Genomic DNA, 19,357 nt, shown 5'->3' with positions numbered 1-19,357 from the left:
AAATGTCACGTGTACAGTCAACTGCAACTACCAAGGTAGGCCGCAAAAATATCTGACACGATCTTATTTGTAGAGCCATAAGAGAGTGTCACATATTATTGCGGCCTTCTAAGACTAATATATTGTTGCAGTTGACTGTACCTACTCCATTCAAGAGCAATATGTACGTCATCATTTACATCAAGCACTGGCAAATATTGAGTGTTGTGTTTGTATAAGAAAACGTAAAATGTATGAAAATTTTTAACATATATGGAGTAGGTGATTATGCTAGAATTTATCTATATAAAAATTAGGCGATAAAGCGTTTCAGTTGGACCGCTTGAAAATACTCTTAATTGGAATTGAACCAAATTAAAAATTAACTGATTTGCAATACCGAAGTGATCCCATAAGTGTTCCGTGAACAAAGTTTTATTCGGAATACTTAAAGTTCACATGCAAAACGTGGCTTTTTACTTATTTATATCTTTATTTTTATTCAATGTTTATTTCCTAAACTGTAATAAACGTTAGAACAGTTTTTTAACGGGCCCGAGTTATATGCATAATTATAGTAACTAATAAGAAAGTAAGTACATTAAATTTTATTTACCTTAACAACGTTTCTCTTGTAGATCCGGTAAACATGAAAGCATATAATACTATGTTACGGCATGGAAAAGATATGCGATAAAATTCCCATAAACACCAAGGCCGGAGCTAACAGACTGTGTAACTAGGTGTTTGAGATAAACATGTTTGTAATTATTTTTATTTTAACAATGGAGGTGTCCAGACGTCCATAATCTTAGTTAACGTACCTACATGTATATCTATATAACACACATATACCTAGGTAATAGTTTGCAGTTACTAGATAGACTTTAATTATGCAACGACACGAATCCATGAAATGCATAAAACTTCATTTTAGCTTTGTCGTATGATACCTTCAGGTTGAACAATTTAACAAGAGAAAAATGATGAATATTATGAAATATGTACATAAAGTGCACAAGAAGGTTTAAGTAAAAGTTTGGGTGAAATTTTCTGCTTGGAAAAAGTATGGAGATAAGACTTATTTTGAAATGGAGCTGTCAGTTTTCTGCCTGGTGTTGTAGGCCAGTAGACTAATGAAATGTATTGTAAATCTACGTCTGATTTTTTAAATACTTCATAGCCTACTAGATACCGGCCGATTAACCACGAAATGGTCACGAGTCATTATGAGTGTACTTTCCTATGGAAATTCTAGAGTTTTCGTCTTATAATTTACATTTACTTTATTTGCTTTTAAATTGCGAAAAGTTAAGTAAATTGCTACACAACATTTTCTTCTATGAAATTAATTTCAATTTTATAGGTACCTATGGCGTCTCATATTTGCACTGAAATGCAATGACAGTGCCGCTGCCGCTCTCTTGCGAGCTGTACGGATATGATGGTCGTATTTGTCTACGTGACAGCGTGATAAAACGGTGTCCGTCTCTTTCTATCCCGCAGAGTTATAAAGTGACAGTTGTTTTATCACGTGGATAAATGTGGATAAAGCGATCCATAATAGGCTTGCTGGTTCATCAACCGGATTTTGACTCATACAACTATCTTATTCATAGTTCGGTCTAATTCAGTCCTATATTCAGTTATTAAGTAAATTACGACATAATTCATAGGAATATCAATCTATAACTGAGTAAATAATGCTTTGGATGAAGGCATTGATAAGGATAAAATATAAATCAGAATTGAACAATGATTAGCGATAACGCTTATGAAACTTTAAAAGGACTGCAGTTTATGTTCATTAATATGTATTTTGTTTGGATTTGGGTGGGTTCAATCGCTGCAAAAAACAATACCGACGTTACCAAACAATCTGTTGTGAAATATAAACACCTACCTACTAACAAACGAATGGTATTTGTAAAAGGATTTCCAAATGCTCGTTCAAACAAAGTGAAGATCCTTTCGTAAGAAAGGTTCAACGCAAAAAGAAAAACGGAGTAAGAACTAAGCTCACCTTGTTATTTAATGACCGCACATTTTTCTCAATACTTCACACTTTTCTCTGGTACACACAATAACAAACGTCTAGCCTAGTCCCAAACTGTCACTTTACCGGTTAACGGTAAATTGTTATTTACCAGCTGAGATCAAAACGTTACGCCGCGTTTTGGATCAGCGGTTAGTCGTATTTAGTAACGGAGTGCGCGGCCGCCGCGTGCTCATGTTAGAGCGCAAATGACCGGCGCAGCAAGAAGCAATACAATCGCTGTGACGTTACACAAAATGAAATTAAAAATGGAAAGAAATCCGAAGAAGCTCTAGTACCGAGAGAACCCATAGATGCGTTATAGGCAGCTAACATGTCACTCGTAAACCCGGAGAAAGTCTGAAACGTGCCTAGTCATCCACACCGATTTGAAAGTGTAAGTTGTTCCGTATTTACGAAACTCGATAATGAATGGTCCCGCGGCAGACAATAAAACGGTCCAATATGGTCCAGTTCATCTTGGATACGTCTACTAACGTTACGGTTAACAACTTCCTTAGTTTGCGTAACTTGTCATAGTATTTAGGTACTGTTTGTATTCTTTATTATAATCATTTGACGCAACCTTATCAAGAGAACGCCTTTTGTCAGTTACGTCAGTTCATACACCTAATTGTTTGAACGTATAGCAGGCGTTATTTGAGTCCCAATTATTCTATTTTACGTAGCTTATAAAAATATTACCCTCACTTAACTTATATTGACCCCATAAAACAAAATTGTGTCGGATATGCAAAGTAAGCGGTATTTTATAGCGGCGGTAAAAATGCAGAAATTGGCTCCAAAGAGATATCGTGTAAAATAGGTGCTTTCTGCATAAATGGTGGTAGTGTTTGTTACAAATGCAATTTTGATAGTGTCATGTTTACGATGGAGTTTATTTATTATACCTTTCTATATATACGGATGAGATGTAAAACAGAAAAATAAAAAACAAAATATTAAGTGTAGGTACACGACCATAAAGGCGACATTCCATTTCCGACCGCAGCTGCACTACTGCTCCGACACTACTGCAGCATCCTGAAAGCGTTGGTAGTGCAGCTGCAGTTGGAAACCGACTGTCACCTTAAGACTGGTATATCCTGATTCAACCATTATAAGAAGTACACTGCAGCAGCGGCTCCCAGCACACAAAAAAAGGACGAAGAAGTTAAAAAAGACGTCACACATCTCTGACACAATCCGCTGCTTTTTAATAGTAATAAAATTGTGCCATACCTTGTCATTCTATAATTATTTATTTTACGCAACTTTTGGCAAATTACTCGTTCTTTCCTTGTTATTCATATATTCTTAATGTCATTGCCTTTTAAGCAAATGTACTACACAAGAACCGCAAGAAATTCTCGACAAAGCACATTTTTCACACTAAAAGCCTTCACATAGCCGGCACCGCGGGGTTACCATTTGTCGTCGGGCCAGAGCGAGCGAAGTGTTAATAATTCGTATCAATCAAACCGCATGTTTTGCATACCGGATCGCGTGGTGCTCGCTGTTCCGTCACGATCGATTAGTCGCAATTATCGAGTGCACCTAATTGCGACTCGACGGGAAAAGTTGAGAACAATGCGTGTTTTTTTCATCTTAAAACTGCCGTTGCATGGTAGTCAAAGTCATGGTACTACGTGAATATGTTTTGAACACGTTTCTAAACGGTGAAATGGAATAAAATACATGTTCGTTACATTTTGATGAAGTCAAACATCAGATCTACGGATGTATTTATTTTAACACTTTAACTGTCCCTCGCCTTCACTACTCACATGGATCGATACGTCCGTGCATTACAGGTAATGCACAAATGTATAGAGTATTCCCATTTCTGACGTCACTTGGACGTGACAGAGCTAATTTGACGGTGCATGTCATATAATGCACGGACGGTAAACGTGTTAAACTTGCTTAGAGTCGGACCAAGCTATCTCTGCATTGCGTTTGCAATGACAAATTGAGGCAATGTCAAATTTCATGAAATGTCCATGAAAATACGACTCTTTTTTATTTTAAAATCGGTCCAAAGTTAGCTTAGACTGAATCTATAATGTTTAGGTATATCGTATATCATAATATAATTTTATTTGTCGACACAAATCTAAGTGCTTCTACTTTTTTTTATCATTCTCACGTGATTTTCACTCGATATTATTTGCTCGAGTTAGAAACGAGAACTGACGGTACAATACTTGTATGTTCTCACTGACATATTACTTCGTAAAGGTGATCAACACGTGAAATCAACCGCGTAACGCCGGTATTAACATAATAAATTATATGTTTCGAATACCGATCATATCTGGCATATTTTAAAGATGATCGCGAAAGTGAGACCAGCTATAATAATTATTCCTACAAGTATTAAAAGACTAATGTGGTGTTTTCGTTACAAAAGAACAGTGTTAACATGAAATAACTTATTTAATGCAATGCGCGTTTAAAAGTCGATGTCACAGCTTTTAAACGCCGCTTTTTTACAAATCTTGAACTCTACCCAAAGGCTTCTATTCTAAACGACAAAGATAAAAAATATGCTATGCATTAATATAGTGTAAATAATCAAGAATAAAAAATATATGCTCTATGATAATTTTATCATAAAATTAAATAAGAAAGAAACTAATTTCTACTTTATGAAAACCTTTCCTTTTCTTGGTTTATGAAACTAAAATAGCGTTAAGAATTACGATAAGAATTTTATCAGTCGATCGCAAAGTAAGAGGTTTTAATTATACATGTAGCCGGGCTGGCGCGTCAGCGGCAGCAAACCATAGCAAAATACTGGCTGAATATTACATACTGGCTGAATACTTTTACTGAGGGCGCGAGTCCGAGCAAGTTCAGCAATTGACTTCCGGCCCTACTCAAACTGTGGGTCCGATTCGGATTTTGAAATAGACATCTATTAGATATCTTTTAGACATCACCAAAATACGATAACGATATGTTTAAGATCTAACCTGTCAAATTTGACATTTGTGCGATTCTGGAGATACTTTTGAACGATTTCCACAGGATATGACTTAGAGATCTAATTCACATCTAATAGATATCTTACTCTATCTAACGTAAAAGTGACATTGGTCGCCCTAATTGCGCTGCAAAAGAGAACTAGTTGATATCTAAACTATAACGTATCTAGAATGGATCTAGTACGTGTCGTCTCTTGTGAATATCTTGAAGTTCGACTACGGCAGAGTGATACGTCAGAACAGATCTAGAAACGATATGGATTAGATGTGTCAGTGTCAAAACATTTGATGTATCTATTAATTGATGTATCTTAAAGTTCGAATCGGGCGGGAACGTGATCCGTAAGTCAGAAATATTACCAGATCGGATACCCTTAAGGCTCCATACTCCGAAATCATAACAAGGTCGGGTTCAGTCAGCGTTGATTACCTATCTAGCAACCAATATACGATAGCTCCACAAAAATAGTGACTGAAAAAAAAAAGTGTTAACGAAGTGGACATTAGGTATACAGGGTGGTCAAAAAATAAGTGCATTCCCGTTTCCACTTTTACTATGGGACCAACCCCGAAATCGCGAAATGCACGATTCTTTGTTGCTCCCATCACGCCAATTAAGAAGAAACAAAGAAGATATCCATCTTTACACAAATATTACACTGTAATTGCGGATTATACAATTTTGTTTAACAAACTTGTTTATTGGACAATCATAATAAAGTATTTTTCATGCACGTTTCTAATTGTAAATGTACCTATAATAAAACAATAATTGTTTATGCTACATTGTCATTCTACAAGATACGTTATGAAATAGAAGCCAAATGAGCTTGCAAAAACGTTGAGGGCCATTACCTCAAAAATTAAGTAGATTGAGGATGACATTTAACACGTGCCGGAAAGTTTTATAATAAATTTTGTTCCGTTCTCTTTCCCCTTGGTAATAATTTAATTCTAAGGTGAAAGTGAAAATACTTAATGACCATCATGGATTTAATTAGGTACTTATTGTTATGGTTGTGGTAGCTTAGAAAATCTTACCTATGGGTGCTATGGGTCATTATAGTAAATACATATTTAAAACCATGTGAGAAGCGCTATTAAAATCGCTGCAGACTTTTCTTGGTCTAACTCTAACATAGTGCCATCTCTTTTAATAGTACTGATTTATAGGTAACGTGAAAGAGATATCAATATAACTTCAGTCGCCTTGATATTGCTGTTAATAAAGTAACAAAATGCATCAACTATCATACCGTGTATCACTGTCCGTGTAACATCGTCCACACTGTTAACCATGGGTGGACCTTATGCCCTTTGTAATAAGGTCCACCGATGTACAAATAGGAGTGTTGCCGTTTGTACAATCTCAAGCAATCAAGCCCCGCCACACGTATCTTTCCGCTCCACTGACTGATGGCTCAACAATGGACTGATTGCATTCGAAATATGTTATCTAATCAGGTGCCTTCACAGTTTTAAGTTACTTCCGAGTTATTTTGCTAGAAATAGGTATGGAGACAATTCATCATTATTGAGATCATAATCAATGTTCTTACATTGTCCCAGCGTCTCATCGACACCACAGGTGACCAGAGGGCTGGCAGCTACCTCGGCCAGAGAATAAGCCTGGCCATCCAAAAAGGAAACGCTGCCAGCCTCTTGGGCACCATAACAAACGAAGGTGACCTGGGGAGCATTTTTTATTTATAAGTTCTGTTAAATTTTAGTTTTAATTTTCATGTTGTTTTTACAAGAAATGATATTGTCGATGTTGAAATGTCCCACCGGGATACCAAGGAAATTGTCGCAAAAAAGACTTAAACAAGCTACGGTAAAAAAAAAGAACGTAATTGTGTAGACATCACGTATTCACGCGCAATTATTTATTTAAGTTTACGTATGTACCATTAGGGTTCTAACTAAATTGGTTGATAAAGATAAAGATAAAAAATAGTTTATTCAAGTAGGCATATTACAATGCGCTTATGAACGTCAAATAAATTTACCGGCTCCAACCGTACACCTCTGCCCCGAGAAGATTTAAATCCCCCCTCAATTGGAGGAGGGTATCCCAATTTGGGACCGGCAACAAACTCGGCGGGACACATCTTTTCAAAACATTATTACATCTTATAATTAACATGCATTACGAGTAATTAAGAAAAATACAATTTAAATTACTATAGTTGTTCTATACTTACGCTATAGAATTTCCAATTTAGCAAGAACCCTTAATGGCATAATGATCCCGTGTGGTACTGTACATAATGAAGCGGGTCAGTAGCGACCACGGCACGGTCGGTGAATGTCTGCTATTTTCAATAATTCCCTCAACTAAAACTATGTAGTTATATCAATCCATGCTTGTAAGGGCACACACACTAATTGCTGGTGAACATTAGGCATCACGTTTTCACGCAATACTACTAGTAAATATTTATGTTATATATATAGTAAATATTTAGCATTTTTGTATGCAGGAGTGCTAAGCTAATAGTTAGGCTGACTGTATACAATAATAAAGAGGATACATAGCGACCACGGCACAGGCAGTGAACGTCGAAAGAAGGTAAGCGATCTTGACATGTCTTTCAATTGAATGTATTATCTGGTGCCGGCCGAACTGAAGTTAGGTGCTGAGAGCCTACCGCGAACCACGTTCTATGTGTTGCCTCTCTGTCGCACTTGTTAATTCGTACGTAAGTGTGAGAGAGAGGCAACACGTTGAACGTGGTTCGCGGTAGGCCCACTGAAGCAACACACGAGACAACGGCCATTCCGCCGATTGTTGCTGTCGCGTTACGTAATAAGCTCGCCGAAATGTATAAGTATTTAAGGTAGTAATTTTAGCTACAGTTCCCTTAACATTAAAAAATATAGTTGTCTATATGGAACGCCCTCTGAACGACGAAATTGAAAATCATTATAAAATATAAATTACTATTATGAATTATCATCATAATAAGTCAAAAGTCGTCCACTGCTAGGCAAAAGCCTAACTCAATGATCGCCACAATGACTACTTCAAATATCATAGATATATAGTGTGATATGTTTTACGCACAATTCGAGAGTTTAAAAAAAGAACCCGTATATGTAGGAAACATATATGTAGTTAGTAGATAAAGTGTCATTCTATGGAACTTGCTATGTAAACAAACCGCCATCTTGAAACTGTCAAAAGTGATGAATTTTCTAGGGACTTTTGTTTACATAGTTAGCAAGTTCCATAGAATGACACTTTACACCCAAGAGCGCGTCAGGACAATATTCTTTTTAATATAAGAATCAAGTGCTGATTAACTACTCATTCCCAACAAGTTAATTTGTGTTTCGTGATTAACAGGTACAAAAGAAAGTATAAATATATAGTAATAGTGAAAATGGCGTAGTTAATTACCACCGGCTTACTTGTAGAATTGTAAACAACATTTAAGTACCATGTAATTATGATCTTCATCCAACATAACACACAACATTGTATTATTCATTATGAGAGTGAAATTATTATTAGCAATTCAATGATGGTTGCATTCCGTATAATTGTTACCTTTTTGCTACAATTATAAAGTAGTTTGGGTCGCTTCATTAGACCGCTGTGACATGGATTAAGTAAGATTAATAAACAATTAGTGTTGCGATACGATTTCGGATGGTTCTTTTAGTAATTATTGCTCGATTTCAGTTAGTTGCCAGAAAGTTTGGATTAGGTACTGACAAGCGTAACAATGGAGTAAGTCGGAAGTACTTAACAGTGACAGGACCGGTAATTGACGTTGATTTTTCACAACTCGTGGCATCTTACTTAGTACCTAAATGTACAGAAATCAATTAACTTAAGTTGACAAACAGATTAAAAATGACCTAATTTAAGATTAAATAATTAAAAGGGTTAAAAAAAAAATGATGCATATTACCAATTTAAAAAAATGTTGAGATATGGTCACCACATCATAAACTTTAACGTGATATGCTAGTAAGTAAGATGTAAGGATAAGTTCGACGTATTATTAACCCGTGGAGCTCCCTGGGGAATCGGGGTGGTAATTCTGGAATTACCGTAGTATGGAACTCCTATACTAGTTACCAGCACACGTGTGACAGTAGGGCGCTCCACGGGTTAAGACACCTTATAAAAAAAGAAAAACTGGTGACCGACAAGATAGATGGATGCTATAGCAACATTCTGCTATTATTAATCGTTTCAGTTGAAATCTGTTTAAACTGTTGGCAATGTCTTGCTCGACGCGGCGTAGTTAATTGAAATTGGAACCTTAAGAGTTGATAAATACCTAGGTATAGTGTCTAACTAATTGTTTATTAATAGAATTACGATTTCAATCATCGGGACGTTTATTAGTAGATTCTGTTTAGTTTTACACTTGTAGCCGTCCGTTTAATAATTTATGTTTCGTTTGAATTCTGAAGTTACGAATATCTTTGTTATTTCAGACAGAAATCACGAGAGATGTCCTAAATACGCAGCCCAGCCCAAGACAAACAACGTAATAATTATTGTTCTGAAGTGAAAATTTATATCCTTTGTTATTTGAAGTTTAGACGACAGGCGGGCGTGATAATATTGACTTTTATTAATTAACAGTGAGTTAATATAGCACATTGTTAGGAGTGTTTTGATTTTTTCATAAAAATAAACTTGTAGGCTATACGAATGCTATGGGTTTTTTTTTAAATTTAATGTTAATAGGTCTAATAAAGTAACACAAATACGACAAACGCCCAAGAATTCATTCAGATCTTTATATAGAGATCCTCCTTAAAGTTTTTATATTAATATGTTTTTTTTTTTCATTAATTATGTATATCGAGAAGTCATAGTTATTGTTATCTAATAGTCAGCTATTGAGACGATTTCGTTGAGCTGATGACAAAATTTTTTTTCGGAATTGTATAACTTAACGATAATTTTTCAGAATTTTCTCAGACAACCTAAATTAACTAGTTATTCATAAGTTCTCTTAACGTTTTAACAAATACCCGTATGATAATTATTTACATGCTAAATGTGACGTTCCACGGTAAAAGGTACCTAATGGCGGCTGGCGCATACGTCACATAGCGCCGCAATAATATTGCGGAGGTGTTAATAATAGCGTAAGCGCCAACCGCCATAAGGTACCTTTACCCGTGGGACGTCACAAATAAGTAATGATATGCTGAATAAAAATCATGCTTCTAATAACAGAGGTGTCCAACCGTGAATTCGTTCGGAGTAGTGTGATTTATCGATGTATGTAGATATGCGATTAATTCTGTTATGATAATTTAATTTAAACGCGTCTCTTGCTATTAAGTGATGCACTAAACAAAGCAATGAACATCGATTAAGTATTTATGTATGTATTTAATGTTTGTTGGAGATAACAGCTAAAGCGCCCTAACATTTCTTCAGTTAATATAGTAAGTAAGTACTCGTATTTCTATTTTTGGTAGCAATATAATATGAGCATCGATACCGATGTTCGTGGGTACATTTGTAAACTTTAACACTAAGAATGCCATAACTCAGGTCCCTTTATGTCCAGATATTGTGTTAGTACCATTGTAAAAATATTTAAAATACAGGCCAAAAAAGCTGCGGTTTCTGATTGAAGTAACTGACCACAGATTAAAAAAAATAGGCAGAGGTAAAATCGCTAAGACGAAACCTGTCATTTCAAAACACGCCAATTTCCTCGGATGAAGTCGAAGGTGAGTAGTTAGTGAATCGCTCAAAGCCGATATGTATGCGTGTGTGCAAAATCAGCTTGCTATGAAGATAAAAGTGTATACAGGGTGTTACTGACCATCGGGCTTTAAATCCAGGGTTCGATTCTACTCGCTAAACTAAGCTACTTTTATTATGGCACCAACCCCGAAATCCCGAATTTTTTTTTACTTTTTCATACATTTTGGCTGATCAGATGTCGACGTTTTCTATGGAAAAGCCAAAATGTTTTCCCCGATTTTAGGGTTGGTCCCATAGTAAAAGTAGCTCCGTTTAGCGAGTAAAATCAAGCCCTTGAATTAAAGCCCCATGAGCAGACACATACTGTATGTTAAGTGATCTTACCTCTGTCTATATTTGAACTCTGTGATGATAAAAGGAACTTGTTTTAGTTCCTGGTACCGATAAGCTAACAAGATCGTCATTAGCATCGATGCAGTACATAATGCAATTAGAATCGCTGCAGTGGGATACCATACAAATGTTGTATGTACTATACTTAGAGAGGTTGTATGCCTTCACATGTACTGGAAAATAGACGTAATTTTTTATTGATATCGTAATAATTTCTTTGTAAATGGCTGTTATCAACGGACGGATAAATAACGAAGGGATACATTTAGCTAGTAAACCCCTAAAAGCTCAAAGTTTTAGTTAACTACTATATTACTTGGAACAGTTGATATCTTTATCACTAGGGTGGCATCACGTGTTGTTTATTGACCCAAAGACTTTTTTTTATCGTGAAATTACGATTAGGTAAATTATTCGTCTCTTGGATGAAAGAACGATTAACTTAACAGAGATAATGATAGCTTTCGAATATAACGTGTAATATAAACAACAGCTAATTTTGAGTTGGTATGCTCCAAGTACAATATAATAATAATAAAATGATAATTCAGCCTATATACGCTGCTGCTACGCTACTGCTACTACTGCTGCTGCTACTGCTGGTGCGCTACTGCTGGGCACAGGCCTTCTCTCAAGCACGAGAGGGTTTAGGCTATAGTCCTCACGCTGGCCCAATGCGGGTTGGGGACTTCACATACACCTTTGAATTTCTTCGCGGACGTATGCAGGTTTCCTCACGATGATTTCCTTCACCGAAAAGCTACAAGTACAATATCCTAGATGAAATTTCGAAATCACTATTGGTATTATACATATTGATCACAAGTAAACCACCTTTACCGTCCATTTGAGTGTAATTTTACCCATTCCTGGTAACGTTAATGCGGTCATAATTAACGTTTATTACGCCGACCCGATAAAAGCATCTGTATTTACTATTTAATGGATCGTTAAATATAAAATTGAGATACGACTACAGGGCGGGAATAAAGTCAATGAACTGTCGTTAAAGGTTGAGCTTGAGGCGATTGGTGAAGACAAACAGCCGTATTCGAACAATGAGATACGTCAAATACTAGATATTGAAACGATATGGATTAGATCTGTCAGTGTCAAACAAGTGTCAAAATTGACATTTCTTCAAACAAAAACGTCTCTTTTGACACTTGTTTGACACTGACATATCTAATCCATATCGTTTCAATATCTAGTATTTGACATATCTCATTGTTCGAATACGGCTGTAATTGGCGTATTCGAACTTCAAGATATTCACAAGAGACGACACGTTCTAGATACGTTATAGTTTAGAGATATCAACTAGTTCTCTTTTGCAGCGCAATTCGGGCAACTAATGTCACTTATACGTTAGATAGAGTAAGATATCTATTAGATGTCGTATCTTAGTGATGTCTAAAAGATGTCTAATTGATGTCTATTTCATTATCCGAATCGGGTCTTAACTTTAGGTATGATGACCTAAAAAAAAGGTACTTTGTAACATTACGAGAAGGAACTTATTGTGTGTACAGTCAGTAAAACTATTAGCTTAGCACTCCCGCATACAAATAATTTGTATGCAGGGGTGCTTAGATAATAGTTTTGTATTATGCAGGGGTTCTAAACTAATAGTTTTGCTGACTGTACAGTCAGCTGCAGAGAAAAAATACCCTCTCTACATATAAGTTTGTATGCACAGGTGCAAAGCAAATAGTATTGCTGGCTGTACATGGTAAATACCCTACTTTAATCGCAGCTGTTATAAAATAGGTACGGTATTTTAAGGTAATAGAATAAGTATAGATACTATATAATAGAATTGAGATTTGAGGTCCCCCGTGTGAAATTTAATTGAGGTGTCATTTTTCTATTTGTGAGTAAGATTGTCCCATATTATATTCATTTAAATCCTAAGACATACACGTGAGGGTTTCAAATTTACAAAGTTTTTAAAAATGCGTTAGGTAACACTTCGGTTGCTGTTTTATGTACGGTCATTGTCAAAAGTTTCCTAATTGAAAGTTTCAAGACTTAAGCGATTGCAATTTCTGCGCTTTCATTTTTTTTATTACAAAGTTGCTCCACGATTTACTACTGAAGTTTTTCGAGTGCCACCCAGCGGGTTTAAGCTTATATCCCTATTCTGATATTTTATTTTATCCTACTAGGTACGAAGATAAGATAATATCAAATAAGTAAATGATTTCAGAAGCTTATATGTATATGTGGATGGATGGTTATGTTTGGCTCAGGTGACAAAAATATATTAAAAGAAGAGTTCTATTAGGTACTAAAGAAATCTGTAGGGCAAGTCTTTAATTTATGGCTTCTTTCACTTATATTTCGTATTATGTTGTCACCTTACAAAACTTTAATTTATTAATAAAATAATGTCATGGAAGGAACTGTAATAGATTACTGGCATCCAAGTAGTTATCTATATGAAATTGAAGTAGGTATCGCTAGTTTACGCGGTTATTGTAATTTATAGCATTAGCAAAATAGTAGTTTATTTTTCGATTCTAATATCAAAGTCGGCTTTCTGGAACTAGGTGCGTGCAGGTTATTCTTAGATTGTTTTTGGAATTCTGACAATATGGTCATTGTCACTCGGAATACGGCCTCCTCTGGTATTATGAACTTGGTGCTACCAAGCACTTAAGAAAGTAGTAAATCTCATGGGGGCTCATTAATTTAATGAAATTCTGATGCTTCATTTAGATAATCTCACGTTGATTTTGCCACGTCTGTTTAATTTAATATTAGGTTGAGTTTGATAATTTTTATTAGAGGAATCAAAAGATTTACCGCTTTCCATTCCCGATCCTTTTTTTTTCGTATGTTTGAGGAATATGTGTTTCTAATTAGTAAATTTCATTTACGACGTCGATGTGGTGCAATTACTACACTGATGTAGGTAGTAGTTGGATGTTAAGAAATTATTGTATCATTTCATAATTTTCACTGAATCGACTTTCTGAGTACTTTTAGATGACCATGACCAAGCCAATTCGAATGATTATCTGAATGATGTTATTTAGTTATCGTGCGTCTCGTCTTCACCAAAATACATGTACGGACAATCGTTCGAATGGGCCTCGAGTCGATGGTGTGCTTATATTTACTTTTAATACTGGGAAAAAACCACAGACCTACCACTGGTGTTTTAGTTAATTTGCTTTCTTATCTTATCTCCCGAGTGGCACGTCTGCTTCACAAGGATTAATCCAACGTGTGCACCATGCCCTGATTAAACGTGCCAACACTGAATATAAACATAAAAAATTGCTGCCTCATTTGGGATTCCTCTCGGCTGCAAAATAAACTAGAGCTTTTAAAGCACCGTCTGTCGGGGGAAATATATTTTGTTGAAATTAAATGCTTCGCAGTGGACAACTTTATATTTAACGGACAGCTAGCTAGGGTTCTAATGTCTCATTGTAAGGGACGTTTTTCGGAAATATATTTTGTAAGTAATGTAAATCACTATACACCTTATAAACAAAGTCCCACGCCGCATCTGTCTGTTTGTTTGTGTATGTTTGTTTGCAATAAAGTCAAAAACTACTGAACGGATGCGGTTTCCACCTATAAATAGAGTGATTCTTAAGGATGGTTTAAGTGTATAATCAGGCGTGGCTCACTCCGTGATTTCGTCGCTTTGCTACAGGTAGTTAAAAGTCCATCCGTTCGACCCCAATTTTGGGGTTTGCCATAAGCCGCGCGTGGCGCTGTCGCCACCTAGCGGCCATATCTGTGCTGTTCGTGACAGACGCGTTTTGTTAGAGAGTGAGTCTTCTGTACCTAGTACTATTATTTATTCTGTGGTATAATTTAACTCGTGCGAAGTCAGGACAGGTCGCTATTTATTTATTTATTTATTTAAACTTTATTGCACATACAAAAAGTACAACAGGCGGACTTAATGCCGGTATAGGCATTCTCTACCAGTCAACCATAGGGCGAAACAGAAAAGCGTCCATGTGGGTGCAGTGAGAAATAAACAGGAAAAAAACGTAACGCTATCGCAGGTACATGATAATTTTTATACGTGAAATGCATATTTGAGAATAATCTCCTAGCTTTTCAATTACATAATCCCTTAAAAGCCATGCATTTTCACAAATTAAGCTGTTTCAGACTTGCTTAATGCTTAGGCTGCGGTCTGCTTGACTAGACGCCTTTTGGGCCGGGTGACTGCTAGCCGCCTGCAACTGACTCCTGTGATGTTGTCATTGCACGTTGTCAGTCGCGGATGGCGTTTTAAGCAGACCGTAGCCTTAGGTTTGCGGTATTGTACTTACTTATAGCCCGCTTCACACTCGTGCGCGAATCGCGCGAAATGTAACTATAACAGCTCCCCTACACGATGGGCCAACGTCGGCCACTCCAAGGGACGCAGCCACGCGGTAGAATAAGATAGCTCTCACTCACATATCACTTGCTCCCTCTAACGCATAAACGCGTCCCTAGGAGTGGCCGGCGTTGGCCCATCGTGTGGACTCCTCCATAAAATATAAAAATCCCCTGACAAACATTTTAGCTTAAAACTTTAAAATTAACATCGCTGCTATATTAAAAACCCTTTACAGGAAATTTGCAGGTAAAAAAGATCATACCTAATGTAGGTATCTACTTTTAAATGGAATGTGTGTATTTTATTAAAATACCTTGGGTAATCATTCGCTTTCGCATTCGCCAGGGGTAAAGCCATAAGTGGCACGTGGAATACACACGTGAATCACAAAAATGATTATCATCCGGAGCTGAACCTAATTTACACTTTGAGTGGGTAGTCTCCATCCGGTGACAACATGTAACATAAATTAGAAAAAAAAATTAAAATTTTACATAAACAGAGGGCCTAACCAAGATGACAATCATACATCGACGAACGCCAAACCACAGAATAAATAATAGTTCCACCGTACAGAAAAGACACTTACAAAACCGAAGTTTGACAGCGATTCAGGGACGAATCATGCTATCCCTTTATAATGTATGGCACTATCCCTTTCGGCTATTTAGGGTTGTCAAAATTCAAGTGGTTATCTCATCTGTGGTCGTGCACGCAAAAAGACGCTAACTAATGCCAACCCTAATAATTGCTCGAAGCATTGCTGAACCGAACGGAGCCGAGTTTGCCCGAAAGGAGGAATGTCTCCCCACTGGTCAAACGAAAAAAAAAGTGTATCGGAGTGACACAATTGGTACGAAAAGTCACGTGACTATTCCCATAAGTACTTTATTAAGTTTCGATTAACCTTTCTATTTAGTGTAGTCTTCTAGTGTAGTGTAGTCTAGTGTAGTTTTTCTTTTCTTTCTAGTGCTCGAGTGGAGACCACGGACTAGCAAGCGCAGCGTAGGACGTCCACCCACAAGATGGACAGACGACCTTGTTAAGGTCGCCGGAAGACGCTGGATGCGGGTCGCTTCCAACCGGCACGTATGGAGGTCCAAGGGGGAGGCCTATGTTCAGCAGTGGACGTCTTATGGCTGAGATGATGATGATGAACCTTTCTATCAAAGATTGTCCCCTTGCCTAAACCTCTAGATTAGACAATAACTTATAACGCCTTCGAAATTTTACAAAATCGGTGAATTCTGGCAATCAGTAAATTGCGTCATTGACTATTTTAACATCTTCAACGGCCAACACAGTGTTTGAAATCGTCAATTATCTTTCACTTTTTAAAATAAGAAGCGTACTTATTTACTTTTGTTTAAAAACTTACAAAATAATTGCAATTCGCAGTAACCGCTCCCAATTTCCCAATCCCTATAATTATCAGACACACAATACATAGGTATTGAACGTTTCAGAGATAACCAAATATCTATGATGAAACAAAGGCCGTGCTGCTGCTAATGAAACTTGTTTTATCTACATCAAAATCTACCCTATATTCAGAAATGTGATAGAATATTTAAACAATGCTAATATTACTATCACGCGTATTCGGGAAACGAGATAATCACAAGATCTAGAGACGATATAGAGATCAACTAGATTTACATTAGATATCGACTAGATGTGACTTCGATATCTTAGTCATAACTTGTCGAAATCGTTCAAGAGGACCTCCAGAATCGCGGAAACGTCAAATTTGACATATCTATCTTACAAATATCTTTAAATTATCCATATCGTAACTTGTTGAGGTCTAGTAGAGATCTAATTCATTTTTCGAATCGAGCCGTATGTCCCGCTCGTTCGCTTATGGCTGGGAGAAGAACAAGTGAACCCAAGCAAAAAATGAACATTCGATATAATTTTGATACGTCATACGCAAAATCGAAAATAAATTTTGTATTACCATAATTTGATTTGTAATGAATAGTTGAATACATTACAAATATATTTTAGTAGGTGTTTTGTTGAGTGTAGAAACAAGTGTAGATAACTGAGGATTTTTATTGCTGCACCCACTAGCGGCCTGTCAGTTAGAACAAAATTTTGACAGTTCCGAACAACTGACAGGCCGATGCCGTCCGGCGGACTGTTAATCAGTGGACCCCTACATTACATTACAAAAAATATTAAATATTTAAGTATCTACAAAATAATGCAGGATATTTGACATCATAATACAAATGCATTGTACATACATTTACATGCCTACCTGGTACATACATATACATAAGTAGGTTCTGTTAAATATGAAATTTCGCCTCAACTCGTGATCTATATCATTAACGGCTATCCATAGACAGTGGTCCTCACTGTCCTCGGCTAGTTCGTAATATGCATCACTAACAAATACAGTCATCCACTTAGCAATATCAACTTTATTGCGCTCGCAATAAAGACGGCTAAAAAGATAATATAAATTAAAAGCTTCTGAAATTTATATTTGGATAAGCGAGCCGGTATTGTAAATTCGCTCTTATTCGCAAGTTGTTAGGTCCATTTGGTATTAAAGTACAATTAAATTGTCCCGATGGGTCTCAAACCGCAGACCGCAAGCACCTGCTCTGGGCTTGACACCTCAGTTACATGAGTTTGAGAAATAGTTTTACCATTTTCAATGCTTTCTCCTTTTAGAAATGTAGTAAACAATTTCGATTGATGAACATTCTCTATGCTACGGGTGTGGAGAATCTTGTGGAAAGCAATAAAGGTGCAAGTTGAAGGCTTGGTCATACTGGCAGTGCGTGCTGGTGCAATATAGCGATACTTATGCCATCGAACGACCACCATAAAACAAGTTGATGCAAAACAATTTGATCCATATTGAGTCAGAGATCCATATGCAGAACGTACTTATATAGATTAAGTAAAGGAAAAATTCAGGCTGTCAAGGAGAAAGACCGACATGCATCGAAATCGCTCTACCGATAAGACTCTAACTCTTAAATATATGATGATCATGATCTGCAAATACGTCTGATACTGAGTTCGCTACGACCTAAATCGAGTTAGTATCACACACGTGTGATACTAGGGCGCTCCTCGGGATATAATTCCCATTATTTTGTCAAAACGAGGTGTGAAAAGTATGATTTGAATGCAGACCATTTTATTTTAGTATGTATGATATATTTCTTGTGGGTGTGAGGGTATGTTTGTGTCATATATTGCACCCTAGCGTCGAGGCTACAGAATGAGAGCTTTCAATTGATTCGTCTTTATGCCACAGTTGGAACGGGTTCGATTGATTTAAAAACTATGTGAGAATCGGGGTAGCCTGCTACTTCAACCTTCACCTGTTGAAAGCTGCCTGGATAAAGTAATAAAGAGGGCAAAAGCAATAAACTAATTAGAGAGGTTTGGTAGCTCTCGTAAGTGAATACTACCGGAGCTAGCACTTAAGACCACGACCACCAGCCACCACCACCACCACCAGCGGATGTTTACCTACAACTCGAGAGGTGTCCACACCACATGCCGTTGTTGACTCTGAATGCATACTTAATACTTATGTCAGTATGTATATGAAGTAAGTATTTCAGTTTTTACCCTACCCTCACCATCAATACTTCTTCGGAAACTCTAGCAAACTTACGAGAAAACTGTCAGAGGCACAACACTACTTATAAAAAAAACATACAATGTTATTAATAATAACATGATGTCGGTTATGAAAGGAGCAAACGCCACAAACATTAGTACCTACCCACATGGATTGAAATCACAACCTTTACTCTTTGCGTTGCCTTAGTCGAGTAAAAAACAGTTAAAATAATTAACACGTTATCTAATGTTATCATCGGAGGTCAGATCAAATTCATAACTACGCACGTGACTTTCCCGCGCTCGGCTCGCGG

The 19,357-nt window shown here is 36.7% G+C and overlaps 2 protein-coding genes across 2 annotated transcripts in view; both read right to left on the bottom strand.

Moving 5' to 3' along the window:
* Positions 1–2,230, bottom strand: part of LOC134678037 (uncharacterized) — a 43,929-nt gene extending 41,699 nt beyond the window's left edge. The window contains exon 1 of the mRNA XM_063536485.1: positions 2,003–2,230. The gene's annotated coding sequence lies outside the window, so the exon portion shown is untranslated. The remainder of the gene's footprint in view (positions 1–2,002) is intronic.
* Positions 1–19,357, bottom strand: part of LOC134678142 (uncharacterized) — a 216,110-nt gene that overhangs the window by 135,577 nt on the left and 61,176 nt on the right. The gene's annotated exons all lie outside the window — the stretch shown is intronic.

This window comes from Cydia fagiglandana, chromosome 2, assembly GCF_963556715.1.
Source record: "Cydia fagiglandana chromosome 2, ilCydFagi1.1, whole genome shotgun sequence".
Classification (NCBI taxonomy): Eukaryota; Metazoa; Arthropoda; class Insecta; order Lepidoptera; family Tortricidae; genus Cydia; species Cydia fagiglandana.
This window is presented reverse-complemented; position numbering and strand designations above follow the sequence as displayed.